Below are 18,578 nucleotides of genomic sequence, written 5' to 3'. Positions count from 1 at the left end.
TATATTGCAGCCTGGTGAGCTTTGCCTCTTTTTGTTGTCTTGATCCTGGTTTATGATCTGTGATGTGGGAAATGTTTGTTTATTTTCCTTGTTAATCTTTTTCTAGGTTTTGGGCCAGTTTACATGTATGCACCCTACAGTATATAGATGTGTATACAGTGTATTATGTACATGCAGTATTACACCCATACATTTTGGACTTGTGTACACATTTTCACTTTGTGTACAAACATGTATATTGGCATGTGATTTTAACACTTTATCTGTTTTGTGAAAAACAGATAAATACAGATCTTGTATGTGGTAGTAGAAGCCTGCGAGACTTGGTTCAGGAGTATGTAAACTCAATATTTTATATTCCTGATATGTGGCTGCTGTACCATGTACTTGTATGAGCAAGTATCCTGTTCTATTTGTATTGTTTCCTTTGTGTGAAATACCCAATGGTCCTGCTTTGCTATTCAAAACTGACCACACTAGATATGAGAGCACAGCGTAGTCTGTTCTATAGCTATGCTGAGATCTCAGCCTGCTCTCCTCCAATGATGACCTAATCTATTAGGGTTGTCCCGATACCACTTTTTTTTAGGACCGAGTACAAGTACCGATACTTTTTTCCATGTACTCGCCGATACCGATTACCGATACTTTTCTTTAAAATGCAGCCTTGTCCCTAGATGCAGCCTTGTCCATAAGGCAGCTTTGTCCCTAAATGCAGCCTTGTTCATAATGCAGCCATGTCCCTAAATACAGCCTTGTGTCCCCAAAGAGAAAGCCAGGCCCCCCCCCCCCCCCCGCTGCTGCCGTCTAGTTGATTTGCGCTTGGGGAACATAAGAGCTTTCATTTCAATAGCTGTGTGTTCCCCGCCACGCCTCGTCATGTATAGACACTCCCCCTTGCCCGGGCACTTTGATAGACAGATCACCCGTCCAATCCTGGGACGGGTGATCTGCCTATCAAAGTTTCCGGACAAGGGGGAGGGGCTATACATGACGAGGCGCAGCGGGGAACACACAGCTATTCAAATATAAGCTGTTATGTTCCCCAAGCGCAAATCAACTAGATGTCGGCAGCGGCGGGGGGGGGGGGCTTGGCTTTCTCTTAGGGGACTAGGTGGCAGCGGCAGCAGCTCTCCTCTCCTCCATACTCGAGGACTGCTCTGCTCCGCACTCCACCCGCTCTCGGGGGGGAAAAAAAAGTATCGGTAAAGCATCAGGAGCATTTGCGCTAGTACAAGTACTCGCGCAAATGCTCAGTATCGATACCGATACTAGTATCGGTATCGGGACAACCCTTATATCTATACACAAATGTTTTGCCTTTCATTTCTATCTTAAAGGGTAGGTCTCGCTTTTCCCTCCCCTGGTCCGCTGACCAGTTCTGGGCCCTGCTATAGCCACGTCACCGGACCCGGGCTTAGAAATCCCCCTTGGCTTAATCTCAAAAACGTCCCCCGTCAGAAGGTACATTTAGGAGCATTCTAATTGATCAGCACTGTCACATGCGGCCAACCAATTGGAACCCGCGTAGCCTGTCAGCAAGGAAGAAGAGTGAAAGCCAAGGGGATTTCTAAGCCCCGGTCCAGTGACGCGGCTTTATAAGGGACACAGGGATGAGGAGCGGGTCCTGTGTAATTCACCCTACAGATTTTTCTGTAAAGGGGAACTTCCACTTTAAACTGAATGGGTTGATGTACAAGGGGACAGCTTGCATGTCAAGAAGGCAGCTAATCAGCAAACGTGTTCAGGGTCAATGCAGCTGAATTTATTGAAGCCATTGGATCAAAGGAACAGCCAGGCAACTGCACTTTCACACTGAATAGTCTCTGTTTTTTTTGTTAAAAAAAAAAAAAAAAAAAAAAGAAGCAAAATCCCAATAAAATATACAGAGTAGTTTTTTATTAATATGCAAAGTAAAGCACACTTTCATCAAAGGCTTCAAGGTGCATCACAGTGGGAACCACACAAGATCCTGATCCAGGTCTGTCTCTGCGCACTTTGCAGAGATGAACCAGTCAGATCTCTGCTCTCCTGTATGGGGGATCGGCTGAAAACAAACCGTCTGTTCGTTTTCATCTGGTCTGCCAGACGGATGTAAAATTGGGTTTGCATCCATCACATTTTAGCAGAGAGAATCGGATCAGGGCTGATCGGGTGTCAGCGGACATGTCACCGCTGACATCTGACGCTCCATAGAGATGCATGGAGCGCCCGTTCAGATCCACCTGAAAAAACTGACAGGTGGATCTGAACGGTCCGCAGGTGTGAAAGGGGCCCTGGGCCTCTTTCACAAGACCAGACCGATCGGGTCCACCTATCCGTTTTTCAGACGGACCCGATCGCACCACCCATTGTTTACTATGAGGAGGCGGATGTAAGTGTATATGTGTCCATTCACACCCGCCTGCATCCGATACGATCTTTTCCACCGAAAACACACAGATGGGGATCCTTTCCCCATCCGTTTAGCGGATCAGATGACAGTCGTATGGAAACAGACAGGCAATCCATTTCTATTCACCTGCCCATAGAGAACAAAGGGCTGTATCCGCTCTGCATAGTGTCGCGAACGTGGACCTGTCATCCGCCTTCTCAGCGGAGAGATTGCCTGCTGACAAGGTGGATTCGCTTGATGAAATCTGCCTTGTAGTAAAGGGGCCTAAGGTTGCCATAAATTTTATACAATTTGCTTGTACAATTTAAAGGTAGATTTACCAAAAACAACATATAAGGTAAAATCTAAACCAGGGATAAGCAATTAGCGGACCTCCAGCTGTTGCAGAACTACAAGTCCCATGAGGCATAGCAAGACTCTGACAGCGACATGCATGACACCCAAAGGCAGAGGCAAGATGGGACTTGTAGTTTTGCAACAGCTGGAGGTCCGCTAATTGCCTACTACTGATCTAAACCCTTTTAATTTGTTTGCAATCAGGCTGACCCTTGCACTACATAGTTGAAGGTAAATCTAAAGGGACTTTGAATAAGAAAATTGTGCAATGTGTAACTAGCTTAAAGCGGGGGTTCACCCTTAGAGGGCACTTTTTCCCCTTAGATTCCTGCTCGTTTTTACTAGGGGAATCGGCTATTTATTTTAAAATATGATCCGTACTTACCCGTTTACGAGATGCATCCTCTCCGTCGCTTCCGGGTATGGGCTTCGGGAATGGGCGTTCCTTCTTGATTGACAGGCTTCCAAGAGGCTTCCGACGGTCGCATCCATCGCGTCACGATTTTCCGAAAGAAGCCGAACGTCGGTGCGCAGGCGCAGTATAGAGCCGCACCGACGTTCGGCTTCTTTCGGCTACGAGTGACGCGATGGATGCGACCGTCGGAAGCCTCTCGGAAGGCTGTCAATCAAGAAGGAACGCCCGCTCCCGAAGACCCATACCCGGAAGCGACGGAAGAAGATGCATCTCGTAAACGGGTAAGTACGGATCATATTTTAATACAAATAGCCGATTCCCCTAGACCGAACGAGCAGGAAGCTAAGGGGAGAAATTTTTTTTTTTTACAAATGGGTGAACTCCCGCTTTAAAGAGGAAGTAAACCCTAATGGCCTTTACTTCCTCATTTCTTCCCTGCAAAGTAAAAGCATAATGGGCTAGTATGCATCGCATACTAGCCCATTGTGTGGCACTTGCCTAAAAACGAAGCCCACGCTGTCCCTGCTGGTGGCCGCATCTATCTTTGCCCTTCTTCCTTCCGGGGGCCATTGACTTAAACTCTGTGACATTGACGTCACTGCTGTCACACGTTTAGGAGATATATTTACAGTACATATAGGTAAGCCTTATTATGACACAGAGGTTTTCAGACACTTTAATAGAAAGAGGGTGCATGGTTTGCATGTTCACTGTTATACAAACTGTACACTCACTACTTTACTTTGTAGAAAAGTGTAATTTCTTTGTTGTCACATGGAAAGGTATAATAAAATATTTACTAAAATGTGAGGGGTGCACTCACTTCTGTGAAATACTGTATGTACAGCGTTGTGTGTGTGTGTGTAATGTGTGTGTGTGTGTGTGTGTGTGTGTAATATATATATATATATATATATATATATATATATATATATATAATGTATTTATCGGCTTATACCGCGCACTATTTTGCCCTGAAAATCGGGGCAAAATCGTGGGTGCGCGGTATACGCTGATGCCCGATTTCCGGGGACAAGTTTGAATACTGCGCCGGCATATACCGAGCGCAGTACACTCGTGTATCTTCGGGCAGTCTCGGCGCCTCTCGCACTGACGTCCTGAGCGTACAGGATGTCGGCGCGAGAGTTGCCGAGCCTGCCCGACGATACACGAGTGTACTGCGCTCGGTATATGTCGGCGCAGTATTCAAACTCGGCGCGGGGAGGACGCCGCAGAAGGACACCCGAAGCCGCAGACGGACGCCGGACCCGACGAAGAGGACACCCGAAGCCGCAGACGGACGCCGACCCGACGAAGAGGACCCCCGGAAGCCGCAGAAGGACCCGTACCCGACGAAGAGGACCCCCGGAAGCCGCAGAAGGACCCGTACCCGACGAAGAGGACACCCGAAGCCGCAGACGGACGCCGGACCTGACGAGGCCGCCGATGGACGCCGCTCAAGACACCAAAACTGTAAGTACAAAAAAAAAAAATTCCACAGGATTCGGGGCAACTTTAGGGGTGCGCGGTATACGCAGCAGCGCGTTATACCACGATAAATACGGTGTATATAGAGATTTATATATATATATATATATATATATATATATATATATATATATATATATATATATATATATATATATATATATATATATATATATATATATACACGTTGTATGTGTGTGTATACACAAACGCTAACAGGGCTGGTGCAAGGATTTTTGACACCCTAGGCGAAAACCTAATTTTGCCGCCCCCCCTTGGCTCCACCCCTTTGTCCTGCCCATGTAAACCCCACCTTTTTAATGAAGCGCCCATCAAATGCAGCCTCACCAGCGCCCATCAAATGCATCCTACCAGCGCTTGCTTGCTTCCACTCATTCCTCACAGTCCTCTGCCGCCACTGCACCTCTGAGGCCCCGTACACACGACAGAGTTTCTCGACAGAATTCACCGAGAAACTCGGTCAAAACCCGGATTCTGCCGAGAAACTCTGTCGTCTGTACAGTTTTGGCTCGATGGAGCCGCCGAGGAGCTCGACGAGAAAATAGAGAACATGTTCTCTATTTTCTCGTTGTTCTATGGGAGAAGGCGGCCCGCCGAGCTCCTCGGCGGCTTCATCCCAAAACTCGACGAGGAACTCGACATGCCAAGCACGTCGAGTTCCTCTGTCGTGTGTACGGGGCCTGACACTATATGCGAACAGAGCGTCCGCTGCCTGCTGATGCTGAGACTTGGTTGCTTGCTGCACAGAGAAGAGAGTAGAAACACCAGCTGCCTAGTTTGCCTAGTGGTAGCACCGGCCCTGAACACTAATATGCACCTTTTGCATCCTTTTTGTGCATGGGCATTAAAACATGGAATGTATTGATGACTTGCTAGTAAATTGCTTTCCTTTTTTTTTTTTTTTTTTTACAATATATGTACTAGTAAAAGAGCAGTAAAGCTGAACATTGAAGCTTCACTGCCATGATACCAATGGACTACTGTTTGGGTGAGAGGTATGGCAGCTTCTGTTCCAGGTATTTTTGCATCATGATAGACGCTCTTTAATTATTGTCCCACTGATTTGCTTTTATTCATTGTCTGGGTGCATTTGATCTCCATGATCTATATTCATTGGAGCGTTTGGCTGTGTTTGAATTCAGGCTGTGATGTTTTGTGGAGTTCCCTTTTTTTTTTTTTTTCTTCTGTTTTCGTTTTAAATGGTATCTGGTGTGGTTAACCATTGACAGCTTTCATGTATGTGACCAAAGTGTCACTGCACAGTACATCGGTCAGACTGTCGTTCTCAAAGTGGATCTAGACAGACGTTTTATACTTTTGGGAGCTTTAAAGAGCATGGTATGGATTCTATTAAATTATACAGCAGATACTCGTGGGGAAAGGTAATAATAATATATACATTTTTTTTTATTTTTTTTTATTGCATGTTTATACCTTTCTGGATACATTTAATATTTCCTCCCTTTAATGCAGAACAGATAGTTTTACCAGATGTTCAGCCAGATGAACAGTGATCACACTACTATGTTGGCACTTGATTATGTGAAATGAGACAGTTTTATAAGATTGGAAACTTGAACCTGAATAAGCATATCTCTGTATTGTGTTCATAACTTTCATAGGAAAGCTACTGCTATAGTTGCATCTTCTTATACTACTATGCAGATTCGAATGGGTCATTCTGACACCATTGTGCGGCACATTTCCAGTTCTAAGTGTGCTAACCACTTCATCTGGACCCATTCACCCCCGTCCAGTCCAGGCCAATTTTCATCTTTCAGCGCTGTCACAGTTTCAGTGACAATTACTCAGGCATGCAACACTGTAAAAGAATGAAAATGTTATACAAAAAAACAAAAAAACACTGCGACTTTTGGGTTATTTTTACTTATACAATCTTTTATTTTTATTTTTTATGTTACTTAGTCTGTGTGACAGTCTAAAAGCTATGGTAATGCAGTAATCAGGATGCTGGTATGCGGTAGGGCACCAGTCAGGATGCTGGTATGGGGTAGGGCACTGGTCAGGATGCTGGTATGGAGATTGGCGGTAATCAGTGCGTTGGTATGGCGTGGTGATCAGGATGCTGGTATGATGTGGTGATCAGAATGCTGGTATAGGGTATGGAGGTGGTCAGGGCACTGGTATGGCGGTGATCAGGACATTTGTATAGTGCCGTTACTTTGAGCACTGGTGACACTGGGACAGGTGTTGGGCTGGCTGCACCATTTGTATTATGTGGTAGGCTGAGTCTGCAGTCTGAGTGTACATTCAGTGTGACAGGCTGCTGTACATTCACAGGCTATAGCCACGGTTCACTTTGCTCTCACACAGATCATCTGGGAACCGATGTATACTTTCGTTTTACATTGAGTACTATGTGATTGTTGTGATTGGCCACAGTAATCGCATTGTAAAAGACCATGTGATCACCTGGACACACCCGTATTGTGATCTACTGTGCCCAGGGACACACCGATCTTGGGGCTCCCGGGTGCATGCTCTGTGAGCCGCACAGGAGCCATTGATACTGGCTGACATACAGGTTTGTTAACCCGTATCGGCGCTGCATCCTGACGTTTTTTTTATGCTGTAGGCAGACAGGAAGCGTTTAAATAAGCATTGCAAGCTTTAAAGTGGAGGTTCACCCGAAAACGTAATTTTTAACATTAGATTGAGGCTCATTTTGTCAAGAAGAATCGGGTGTTTTTTTAAATCGAAGCAGTACTTACCGTTTTAGAGATAGATCTTCTCCGCCGCTTCCGGGTATGGTCTTCGGGACTGGGCGTTCCTATTTGATTGACAGGCTTCCGACGGTCGCATACATCTCGTCACGATTTTCCGAAAGTAGCCGAACGTCGGTGCGCAGGCGCTGTATAGAGCCGCACCGACGTTCGGCTTCTTTCGGCTACTCGTGACGCGATGTATGCGACCGTCGGAAGCCTGTCCATCAAATAGGAACGCCCAGTCCCGAAGACCATACCCGGAAGCGGCGGAGAAGATCTATCTCTAAAACGGTAAGTACTGCTTCGATTTAAAAAAACACCCGATTCCCCTTGACAAAATGAGCCTCAATCTAATGTTAAAAAATTTTTTTTGGGTGAACTCCCTCTTTAAGAAATATAGATATGGGGATCCATTGCACCAAAATAAGATGCGTCCTTTTAGCAGTCTTTTTTTTTTTTTTTTTTCTGTGCCACTTTTGAAGCTTTTGTCAGACGTGTGTGTGTTTGTTTTTTTTTTTTTGTTTTTTTTCATTAATATTGAAGAAAGCGCCGCAGCTTTGTTGCTGAGGCACTTCTTTAAGTCGGTGGTTTTCACCATTGGTTCACCGGGAACTGTTGTAGCGGAGACCGGTCATCCCAGCCATGTGCTCTGTAGGACGTGTTTATTTGGCATAGCTCTGCAGGCTCCCTCTTTTATGTGTCGATGAAGGAGAAGGTCCTGAAGGTGGGTAATGGCATCACTGAAAATGGGTTCTCCTGGACGAGTAGGGTTAAAGTAGGGTCATTTTAAAACATCAGCATTGTAATTTTAAGACAAACAAACAATAGTTATTTTTAACAATCCAAAATAAGCTTTGGAAAATCTCTGTTCATTTTGGGAGTGCTGCCTTCTGGTCATCTTTCTCCCATAGGGGAGAGCGGAGAAAAGACAGGGTGGTCCCTGCACAGTGTGTGGGGACCACCCTGTCATCTTCCAGCTCAGCGGGGATCAACGGAGCGATCCCAGCTGAGCATACGGAGGCGGATCATTACTGATCCGCCCCGTGTGAAAGGGGCCTTACACTAATCACTAAAATCCCATATATTCTTTAAAGGGTTAGTTCACTTTTTCCCAAATAATGAAAATGTGAACTGAGGCAGCCCATAAATGAGTCGGTTCTTAAAAAAAACTACCCTGATTTCCCCAGAGGGAATCCTCCCTGCTGTCAATGTATTCCTCTATCGGGAGACTTTCCCACCATCAGAATACACTTATTAGCATTGCAGTGTATAGCCTTGGCACTGATTTAGTGGGGAAAAATCAGACGGGGCGTTTGGACAAAAGTTAATTGGTAGATCGACTTCTATACAGCCACAGTGCCCATACATGGATTGAAATTTGGCTGGACCCTGCTGAAACGGCAGAACTTCAATCCGTGTATTACTGGCTTAACGCGTAACACCCTCCTTACCCCGTCATACTCCAATGGCCGCGCTGCATGTACTTTTTATGATCTATATCTTCTGGCACTTTAAAACATCACAACACTGCGCCAGAGGCTGTGCGCACATAATGGTGAGTGTTCATAGGTCAGCACTGGCCATGTAACCGCACTGACACCAGTAAGCATCTTTTTGAGGCTCCTTCTGGACGGAACAAAGCAGCGATTCATGGTCATGTGACCAGCGCTGATTAATGAGCACTCGCCGTTGCTTGCAATATGGTACTATACAGTTTCTGACTTGTTTTGTGTTGTGGTCATATAAGATCTATGCGATGGGGACCAAAGATTGGTGGGGAGGGTGTTGTGAGTTGACCTTAAATTTTTTTTTTTTACAAAATGGTGAACTAACACTTTAAAGAATATATGGGATATTTAGTGATTTGTTTTTATATCTACTTTGAGGATATTGATTTCCCTCACAACATGCGTTCCCAGGTGAAATGAATCTGACACAATGTGGAAGTGTGATCGCCACGTAGGTGCAAATGACCTCGCTGTTTAATATCTCTCTGGCATTGGCTCCTGTCTGAGTGCAGACAACAACCCCTTCCCACCCAAGAAGGTCAGCTTGGATATTCAAAAGTAAGATGGAAGATTTGTGTACAATAATTCCATACAACCTTCTGTGCTGTAATGTGTTTCATCACACAAACCCGAGACTGAGGGAATGTTTATTTTGTTGGTTTGTGAATGAACTCTTCACATTGAGTTCAGGGATTCATGGCCCTGATGGGTGTCCAAACCTTGACTTGTGGCCTCCACTGCACGTTTGTCTCCAGGGCTGAATGCGATAAGCTTTATCAGTGCCGTCCCCTTGGTGGTGTGTTCGTTTATGTACAGTAATCTTGTATCCTAAATCCTTCCTCAGCTGAGGCCTTGTCCTCGAGAGTTCTCAGTACTGCCCACATTAAACATGGAGAGGTCCAGTGCATGATTACAGTGATGTGCTAACACCTATGGACTCCTCATTACCTATATATTGTGGAGGTCAACTTTTAAACGGAAACTACGTTAATTTAAAGTGGTTGTATACCCTTGGAAATTATTTTGATTTTTTTACCCCTGTAAGGCAAAGGGCATAATGAGCTAGTATGCACCGCATATTGGCTCATTATGGAATACTTACCTTAGAAAGAGGCGTCGGTAACTCACTTGGTCCACGCTGAGGTAGCTGACATGTTGCCTCGTCGTGTCTTCCGGGTATCGCGGCTCCAGCGCTGTGAGCGGCTGGAGCCACGATTTTGTCACTCCCAGGCATGCGCGTCTGCCGGGCTTTCAGCCGAGAATCCCCTGTGCGCATGCGCCACCGCAGTCAGCGGTTCATTGCGAGGGGAATATCTCCTAAACCGTACAGGTTTAGGAGATCTTTTTTACCTACAGGTAAGCCTTATTATAGGCTTACCTGTAGGTAAAAGTTAAAAAACTGACTATACAACCGCTTTTAAGAAAAAAATCAATTATATCAACAGTTACAGATACTTCCATAATTCTTGCCTAGGCGAGATTTTCAGAAAAAGATACCCCCTTCTCCAAACAATATTTAAATATGTTAAAGGAGGGGGAGGAGAGACAGCAGATTTGCAGTACTTTCCCCTTTTAAAGGGGTTGTAAAGGTTGTTTTTTTTTTTTTTTTCACCTTATTGCATCCTGCAATGATGGTCCCCCAGCCCCCCTATTTACTTACCTGAGCCTGTTCACCTGCTGCGCTCGCCCCCGACGTCCTCTTCGCCACTCAGTTTGACCGTTTATTAGCTAGATTTAATGGATTGATAGCAGCGCAGCTATTGGCTCTCAGCACGCCGGGGCCAATGACGTGGCGCGCCGGCTGTATCACAGGAGCGCGCCCGCAAGAACTAACCCCCATGAAAGAGAGCTCCCATGAAGTGGGTTAGTTCTTGCGAGGAAGGGCCGTGACAGCCACAGAGGGACCCCAGAAGACCAGGGTCGGGGCCACTGTGTGGCAAAATGAGCTGGACAGTGGAGTTAAGTATAACATGTTTGTTATTTATTTATTTTTATTTTTTAAACGGGAACCTCAGTGTTCCTTTAAATAAGGGTCTGCTTTAAAACGGTATTAAACCCAAAACAAAAAATTGTAATCTATTGCAGGCAGCTGACCAATCGGACGTGGTGGCTGCATTCGTTTAGTTTTTCCTTTTTAGGCTTTTTCCTCTTTTATTACTTGGTGATCTGGCCAGTAACACACTGCCTGTATTAGAGTGCCCCCACTATGGATGAAGGAGCACAGGGGGCACCTTCAGACATGATCATTGTTAATCTGGGGGGTGAGGAGTGTTGGCTTTACTAGTACAACTTTTTGGGATAAGTTTTAGGCCTCTTGGACACTGCAGCTTGAAAAAGCTCAGCACAGAGTTTTTTTGTAGATCTAAAATGCAGCCCATTGTTTACAATGTACTTGCGTACACAGGTGCGTACACAAATGCTGCGTATTCTTGAGTAATGAAAAAAATCTGCCTTCCCAGAGGCTGAATATTAATAAAAGCTAATCATTGTAAGCACCTATAATTAGTGGTAAATGGTTTGTCTCAACCCTCTAACTGCTACATCTGCAAGAACGCTTATTCTTATGGAAAACACACTTGTTGGCAATAAATAAAAGTATGAAAAAGAAAACGAATACAGCCATCACATCTAAGAATTGGTAAGCTGCAAGATAATAAAAGCTTACTTTTGAGTTTAACACTGCTTTAAAGTGGTTGTAAACACTGTTGCACCACTTGTACCTACAGGTAAGCCTATACAGTGGAACCTTGGATTATGAGCATAATCCGTTTTAGGAGAATGCTCGTAATCCAAAGCACTTGCATTTCAAAGCGCGTTTCTCCATAGAAGTCAATGGAAACGAAAATAATTTGTTCCGCATTGACTTCTATGGCATGCCATACCGCATGTGGCCAGAGGTGAGGGGGGTGCCGGAAAGCCTCGGAAATACTCGGGGACAGCTCGACTGAACTCGGAAACCCTGGGAAAGGCTCGGGAACGGATCGTTTCCAAGTATTTCTGAACGCCTCAGATTGCCTTTGGCGCCCCCGCACCTTTGACCTCTGCGGTGTGCAGTACCGCATTTGGCTTGAATCCTGCTCAGTTTGCAAGACAACACTGGCAAACCAAATCGGGATTAAAAAAATTAATCAAAATGCTTGTATTGCAAAACGCTCGTTAACCGCGTTACTCGCAATCCGAGGTTTCACTGTAATGAGACTTGCCTGTAGGTTTTGTAAATAAATATCTCCTGAACCTGGAAGATATTTACCATATACGCTTGCGCCAACCTCATCGGTGCATGCACACTGAAAAGACGTCTCGCTTGTGTCGTTTCATCCATGACCGGCGGCTCGAGGGAGTGACATCATCGCGGCTCTGGTAAATCACAGTGCCGGAGCCCACAGAACCAGGAAATGACTCTGGGAGACATGTCGCCGGTCACAGCGGTGTACGGGAACTGCTGCAACGGCTTCAATCTAAGCCGGTAATATTTCATAATGAGCTAGTATGCAATGCATGCCTTTTGTCTTGTAGGGTTTTATTTTATTTTTTTCGGGTTTACAACCACTTTAAGGTTTACAGACTTTAGAAAAATTATGCCTATGAGGCACCTCTTCAACCCTGGTTGATGCACATTGGTCAAGCCTTGGGAGAGTTGATTGGCCGGAATAGATTTCCCTGGGTGATGGATGCATTGCCCACATTGCTTCTCGCCTCATTTTTCTGTAGGCATAACTCATTTAAAGATTACTCGGTCTGGTGACCGCTTGTTTTCAATGGACAGTGAGCTACAGCATCCATCTGTACTCATCACAGACTTCCTCTGCATGGACCTCTTCAGTCTTGGTGGTGAGCCATTTGGGTAACGGCGAGGAATCCAGCACTGCGCACAACACTTCACTCCGGTCTTAGTCAGGGAACATCTATTCTACACGGTGTCATCAGCAGCTTGATTGTGGCTTTTCACCACTTTGTAATTCATGCCACCCTTCCTCATTCTTGGACATCACGTGTGATTCACTTTTAATTGTCTCTAAAGACAAAGGACAATCCTTTTCCTCAAATGCTGTAATCCAGGGCCTTATAACATAAGAATCGCGTTCCTTTTTTTTTAAATTATTTCCTCCTGGGAGTTAGACAGGGTTGTATTGTGTACTCTTGTTTCATACCTATTTTCTGTATTGAAAACGCTGTAACAATTATTGAAGTTTTGAATGCTATAGATGTGTTTTGTTTTTTTCTCGGTGAGAGCAAACCAATTGAGCCTGGTAAAATTGCCCAGAGGGGTCTCTTGTGTATGGTTTTACAGTTAATGGTAATGTCTGTATTTGATTTCATCCCTTTTTTAATTTATTTTTTTGGCATAGTAGAATTTAAAGTAATCGTAAAAGTTTTTTTTTAAAGTACAAAACATGGTATACTTGGCTGCTCTGTGCAGTGGTATTGTACATAGTGGCCCTGAACCTCCTTTTCTGGGGTCCATTGCCTCTTGGCTCCTCTTCATCTTGCAGTGCCCCCACAGCAAGATTCTTGCTATGGGGCCACTTGTGCGGGCTCAATCCCAAGCCATGCTGTGTGCATCTTTAGACACAGCTCCCTGCCCCCTGCTCCCTCCTCACATGATATGATTGACAGCATCAGGAGCCAATGACTTCCGCTGCTCTCAGCCAAGCCTTTGAGAGAGGGGCGAAAAGCTGCTGCAGAGGGGGCAGCATTTGATTGACCGAAGCCCCAGCTGCCGTTGCTGTCAGTCAAAGTCAGCTAGCCAATCGGGGGAGAGAGGGAACAGGACCGGGTCAGGAGCTGTGACTCTCGGGTAGGGTGCCACTATAGCAAGCTTCTTGCTGTGGGGGTACTGAACAGGAGGGAGGGACCAGGATCACAGAAGAGGGACCTGAGAAGAGGAGGATCCAGGCTGCCCTGTGCCAATCCACTGCACAGAGGACGCAAGTATAACATGTTGTTATAAATATTATTTATGGGGAAAAACAAGACTTTACAATCACTTTAACTGTATCTGAACACCACAAACCAAACACACAATTTAATTCATTTTTAATATTCAAAGCAAACTCGCCCATCCATCCATCCATGTCTCTCTGCTTTATTTTGTAGAGAAATGACTTTGAAATACACCCCCTGGCATTTCCAGTTGTGATCATCTTCTATAAGGGCAGATGATTCATGTAACATTTACTTCCTGGAATTCATCTGCGCTTAACTCAGGCGTGCAGGTGGGATAGTGTGCTCAGCTGAGAAGTTTAGTTCTGCTTTAAGTAGCGGTAGGATGCAGGTTTGGACCTAAATTCTATTTTTAGAGCTAACCAACTATTCTCTCCCACAGTGTTCATAACCAGAACAAAATACTGTTCAGCACTTTTACCTTTTAGTGACTCCAGCTGCTGGAACCTTAACCACTTCCATACTGGGCACTTATACACCTTCCTGCCCAGACCAATTTTCAGCTTTCAGCGCTGTTGCTTTTTGATAGACAATTGCGCGGTCATGCTACACTGTACCCAAACTAAATTTGTATCGTGTTCCCACAAATGGAGCTTTCTTTTGGTGGTATTTGATCACCTCTGGGATTTTTATTTTCGGCTAAAAAAAATTAAAAAGACAACGAATGCTTTTTTTTTTGTTTCCGTTACAAAACGTTGTAAATAAGAACGTTTTCTCCTTCATTGATGGGCGCTGATGGGGCTGCACTGACGGGCACCGATAAGGTGGCACTGATGAGGTAGAATTGATGGGCACTAATATGCAGCACTGATGGGGCACAGATAGGCGGCATGGATGTACTGTATTGTACTTATGGATGCCAATCAGTGATGCCCATTGTGGGCACCGATTGGCAACATTGTGGGCACTGATTGGCATCCCTGGTGGTCTAGGGGGGCATACCTGGTGGTGGGCATGCCTGATGGTCTAGTGGCATCCCTGGTGGTCTAGTGTGGGCATCCTGGGGGGGGGGCTGTGCTGATAATCGATCAGCACAACCCCCCCCCCCCTGTCAGAGGAGCAGCCGATCGGCTCTCCTCTACTCGCGTCTGACAGACGCGAGTGAGGAAAAAACAATAACCAGCTCTTGTTTACATATTGATCAGCCGTGATTGGAAATGGCTGATCACGTGGTAAAGTCTCCATCAGAGACTCTTTACCTAGATCGGTGTTGCGGGGTGTCAGACTGACACCCTGCAACAACGATCGCCGCAATGCGCGCCCCCAGGGGCGCGCAGAAGCTCAATATCGTAAGGAAATCATATGACGTCCAGTTAGGATATTGAAACCACTTTGCCGCTGTCGATTTGTAATAGGGCGGGCGGCAAGTTGTTAAAGTGGTCCTAAAAGCTGATTTATTTATTTTTTCCTCATTAGAAGCAGATCTTGATTCACTGCATCTGAGCACCACAAACTAAAAACACTATTTAATTTTTTACAATTAAAAGCTAACTCCGCCATATATCCATGCCTTCATGCTTTTGTTGCGAAATCACTTTGAAAAACACCCCTCCTAGTATTTCTGGTCTTGGCCATCTTGAGTAAGGGCAAATGATTAATGTAGCATTTACTTCCTGGAATTCATCTGCCCTTAGCTCAAACATGCATGCAGAAGGGTGCTTAGCTGAGAGAACTCCTCCTCATCCCCCTTCCCTTCTGACGACCCCTGGGATGTATGACATCATTTACCTAGGCAGGAAATAATTAAAGAGAAGTTTAAAACAAGTAATATGATATTCTTTTCTATCTATTTACTAATGCTAGCAGCGTGAGGATTACAAATAATGTGGATTGGGAGAGTAAAGTTTCACTTTAATGCATTCTCTGCAGCTCCCCTTTATACTTACCTGAGCCTGATCTCGATCTAGCGATCTTAGGAGCGAGTCTACACAAGTGCCTCCATAGGAAGTAACTTGCTTATAGTAGGCGCTCAGTGGAGAGGAGGAGCCAGGAGCGCTGGTGGGGAACTCAAGAAGAGGAGGAGCTGGGATGCTCTGTGCAAAACCGCTGCACAGGGTAGGCAAGTATGACATGTACAAATAAAAGTTCTGTCACTTTAACACAGCCATGCATCTAAGATGTGAACTTTCTGTCATAGACTAGGATCTGTGTTCAGGCAAAACCAGGGATTGGCTGGAGAACATAAATCTCAAGGCTGTGCTTGGGTGTTGTCTGGCAATGAAAACCTGATACCGTTCAGTTTATTTTGGCTAGAGCTGAGAAGGGTGAGCATTTTTGTCTCCAGCTACTTCAGTAAAGTATACGTTTTAGGAGACCCTGACATCATCTCCAACACAACTTTTTTTAGCTACAAGCAAAGAAAAATCAAGCACTTTTAATGCTTTATTGCAGTTTTTTCTCCCATAAAAAAAAAAAAATTCCCGGACCTACAACGTGACTCTTAAAGTGGTTGTAAACCTCAGTCATACAATCTGAGCAAAGCACAAAAATACAGTGCTCAGCATAAATGAGTACACCTCTTTTTGAATAGTAAGATTTTAATTAATATCTCAAAGAACACGAGACGAATTTACCAAGTTTTGACAAAACTGAGTGCTATAGAACATTTGTTTATCTTCTTCTATTTCAGTAAAGAGCAGAACATCTGTGATATCATAATGCCATCGATGAAATGCAGCTCACCAACTCCAGCAACACTCATGCAGCCCCACAGAAGGGTACTGCCACCACCATGTTTCACTGTAGGCTCCATGCATTTTTCTTTGTACGCCTCACCTTTTCTTTGTACTCCCCCGTTTGCGACACCATGCAGTTTTGAAGTCCTCAGTTCCAAAAACCTTCATCTTGGTCTCATCACTCCAGAGTACAGAGTCCCAGTAGTCTTCTTCTTTATTCGCATGGACCCTGGAAAATTCTAGGTGGACTTTTTTGTGAATGGGCTTTAGGAGAGGCTTCCTTTGTGGACGACACCCATGCATTCTATTCCTCTGCCGTGTACGCCATACTTTGTCACAGCAAATATTTGCCCCAGTTTGGCTTTCTACTTCTTCAGCTAACTGAAGTGAACTTGCATGGCAATATTCTTCAACCCTTCCCTTCAGAAGACGCTCCTGTCGAGGTGTTAACCTCTGTGGACGGCCTGGACGTCTCTGTGAGATGGTTGTAGTTCCATCTTTGTTACATTTTTGTATCACTTTTGTTACAGTATTCTCACTGATAAGTAAAGCTTTGCTGATCTTCTTGTAGCCTTCAACTTTCTTGTGGAAATAAATTATTTTCTTTCTCAGGCCTTGTGACATTTCTCTTCCATGTGGTGCCATTGCTGACAGCATGAAATGGGAAGAGGTTTTCTTTAACTGGTTGCCACCGGCCCACCGTCAAATGACACGGGGCGGTACAGCTCCCAATCTGGGACACCGTCACATGACGGCGTCCCAGAACTGCCTCTTACATACCTGCATCATGTTGCTAGGACACGGCTCTGTAAAGAGCCGCATTTCTGTCTCTTTAACCATGTGATCGGCTGTGTCCAATCACAGCTGGTCACATGTAAACACGGAAATGCCGGTAATCGTCTCTCCTCACCTCACACTGACTTGTGTGGCGAGGAGAGCCGATCAGCAGCATCTTCTCACAGGGGGACATCTAGAAATGTAATCGGGGCACTGATCATCAGTACCTGATTACAGTACTGTATAGACATTTTGTGTCGCCCACCAGTGCCAGCAATCAGTGCCCACCACTGGCCACAAGTGCCACCAATCAGTGCCCATTAGCAATGCAAGTCAGTGCTGCCCATCACTGCTGTTGATCAATGCCCATCGGTGCCACTCATCAATGCCCATCAGTACTGCCTATCCATGCCAACCAGTGTCACCCATCGGTGCCCATAAGTGCAGCATATTGGTGCCGCCTCATCAATGCCCACCAGTTCAGCCTATCAGTGCTGCCTCATCAGTGCACATCCATTCAATTCGAAAAAATAACTTAGTTTCAAAATTTACTGACCGAAAAGTAAAAAAAATCCAAGGTAAAGTTTGTTTGAAGTCTGATCGTGTGTACGATGCTTAAGTCTTGAACAGTTGTACAGACTGCTCTCCAGTACTGAAGCTGGTTATTCTTTCTGACTTCAGCTGATTGGCTGCAGCCGCTGGTTGAAAAAAAATCAGGGATAGCCACACACTGATCCCCGCTGAACCAGACAAATTTCAACCGGTGAGTGGCTGGCTTTAGTTTTGAAGTCACTGGATCTAGAATGAGGTAAAAGGTTTATTTAAAAACATTGTTACCATGCTGTTGAGGAGGAAATGAGGGACCATGAAAGCCAGTACCAAAGCAGATCAAACTTTTAACAGATCAGCTTTAATTGCTTACCGCTGTGTCCTACGTGCATTCTTTTGGTCTGTATGACATAATGATTGTTTGGATAAAAGCCCATGGAATGTCAGATGCACACTTTAGGCCTCCAGCTATTGGAGGGAAGAACTATAAGAAGGGTCTGTGGCCTCACAACACCTGTTTAGATTCAAACCTTTCCTGGAATATCATAGTTGGACCTTTGAAAATCCAACTCTGGGCAATATTTAATTTCTTGGCCACTTGCCAACCTGCCGCAAGTATAGCTCATACAGGCGCCATAACATACATGTACGTCGCAGCTTGCTTCAGGGTTCTGGGCGCATGCCCCAGCCCGCCGGCTCTGCTGTAATTTGAACACAGCAGGACTTAAGCCTCGTAGACACTAG

At 45.1% G+C, this 18,578-nt stretch overlaps 1 protein-coding gene across 3 annotated transcripts in view; it reads left to right on the top strand.

Moving 5' to 3' along the window:
* Positions 1-18,578, top strand: part of NADK (NAD kinase) — a 143,300-nt gene that overhangs the window by 8,013 nt on the left and 116,709 nt on the right. The window contains exon 1 of one of the 3 annotated variants that reach the window (XM_040325881.1): positions 5,905-6,037. The exons of the other annotated variants lie outside the window; for them this stretch is intronic. The gene's annotated coding sequence lies outside the window, so the exon portion shown is untranslated. Of the gene's footprint in view, positions 1-5,904; positions 6,038-18,578 lie in introns of those variants that run through there. 3 annotated transcript variants of the gene reach the window in all.

Source organism: Rana temporaria, chromosome 10 (assembly GCF_905171775.1).
Source record: "Rana temporaria chromosome 10, aRanTem1.1, whole genome shotgun sequence".
NCBI lineage: Eukaryota > Metazoa > Chordata > Amphibia > Anura > Ranidae > Rana > Rana temporaria.
The sequence above is the reverse complement of the archived record's forward strand: the minus strand, read 5'-3'. Positions and strand labels throughout refer to the sequence as shown.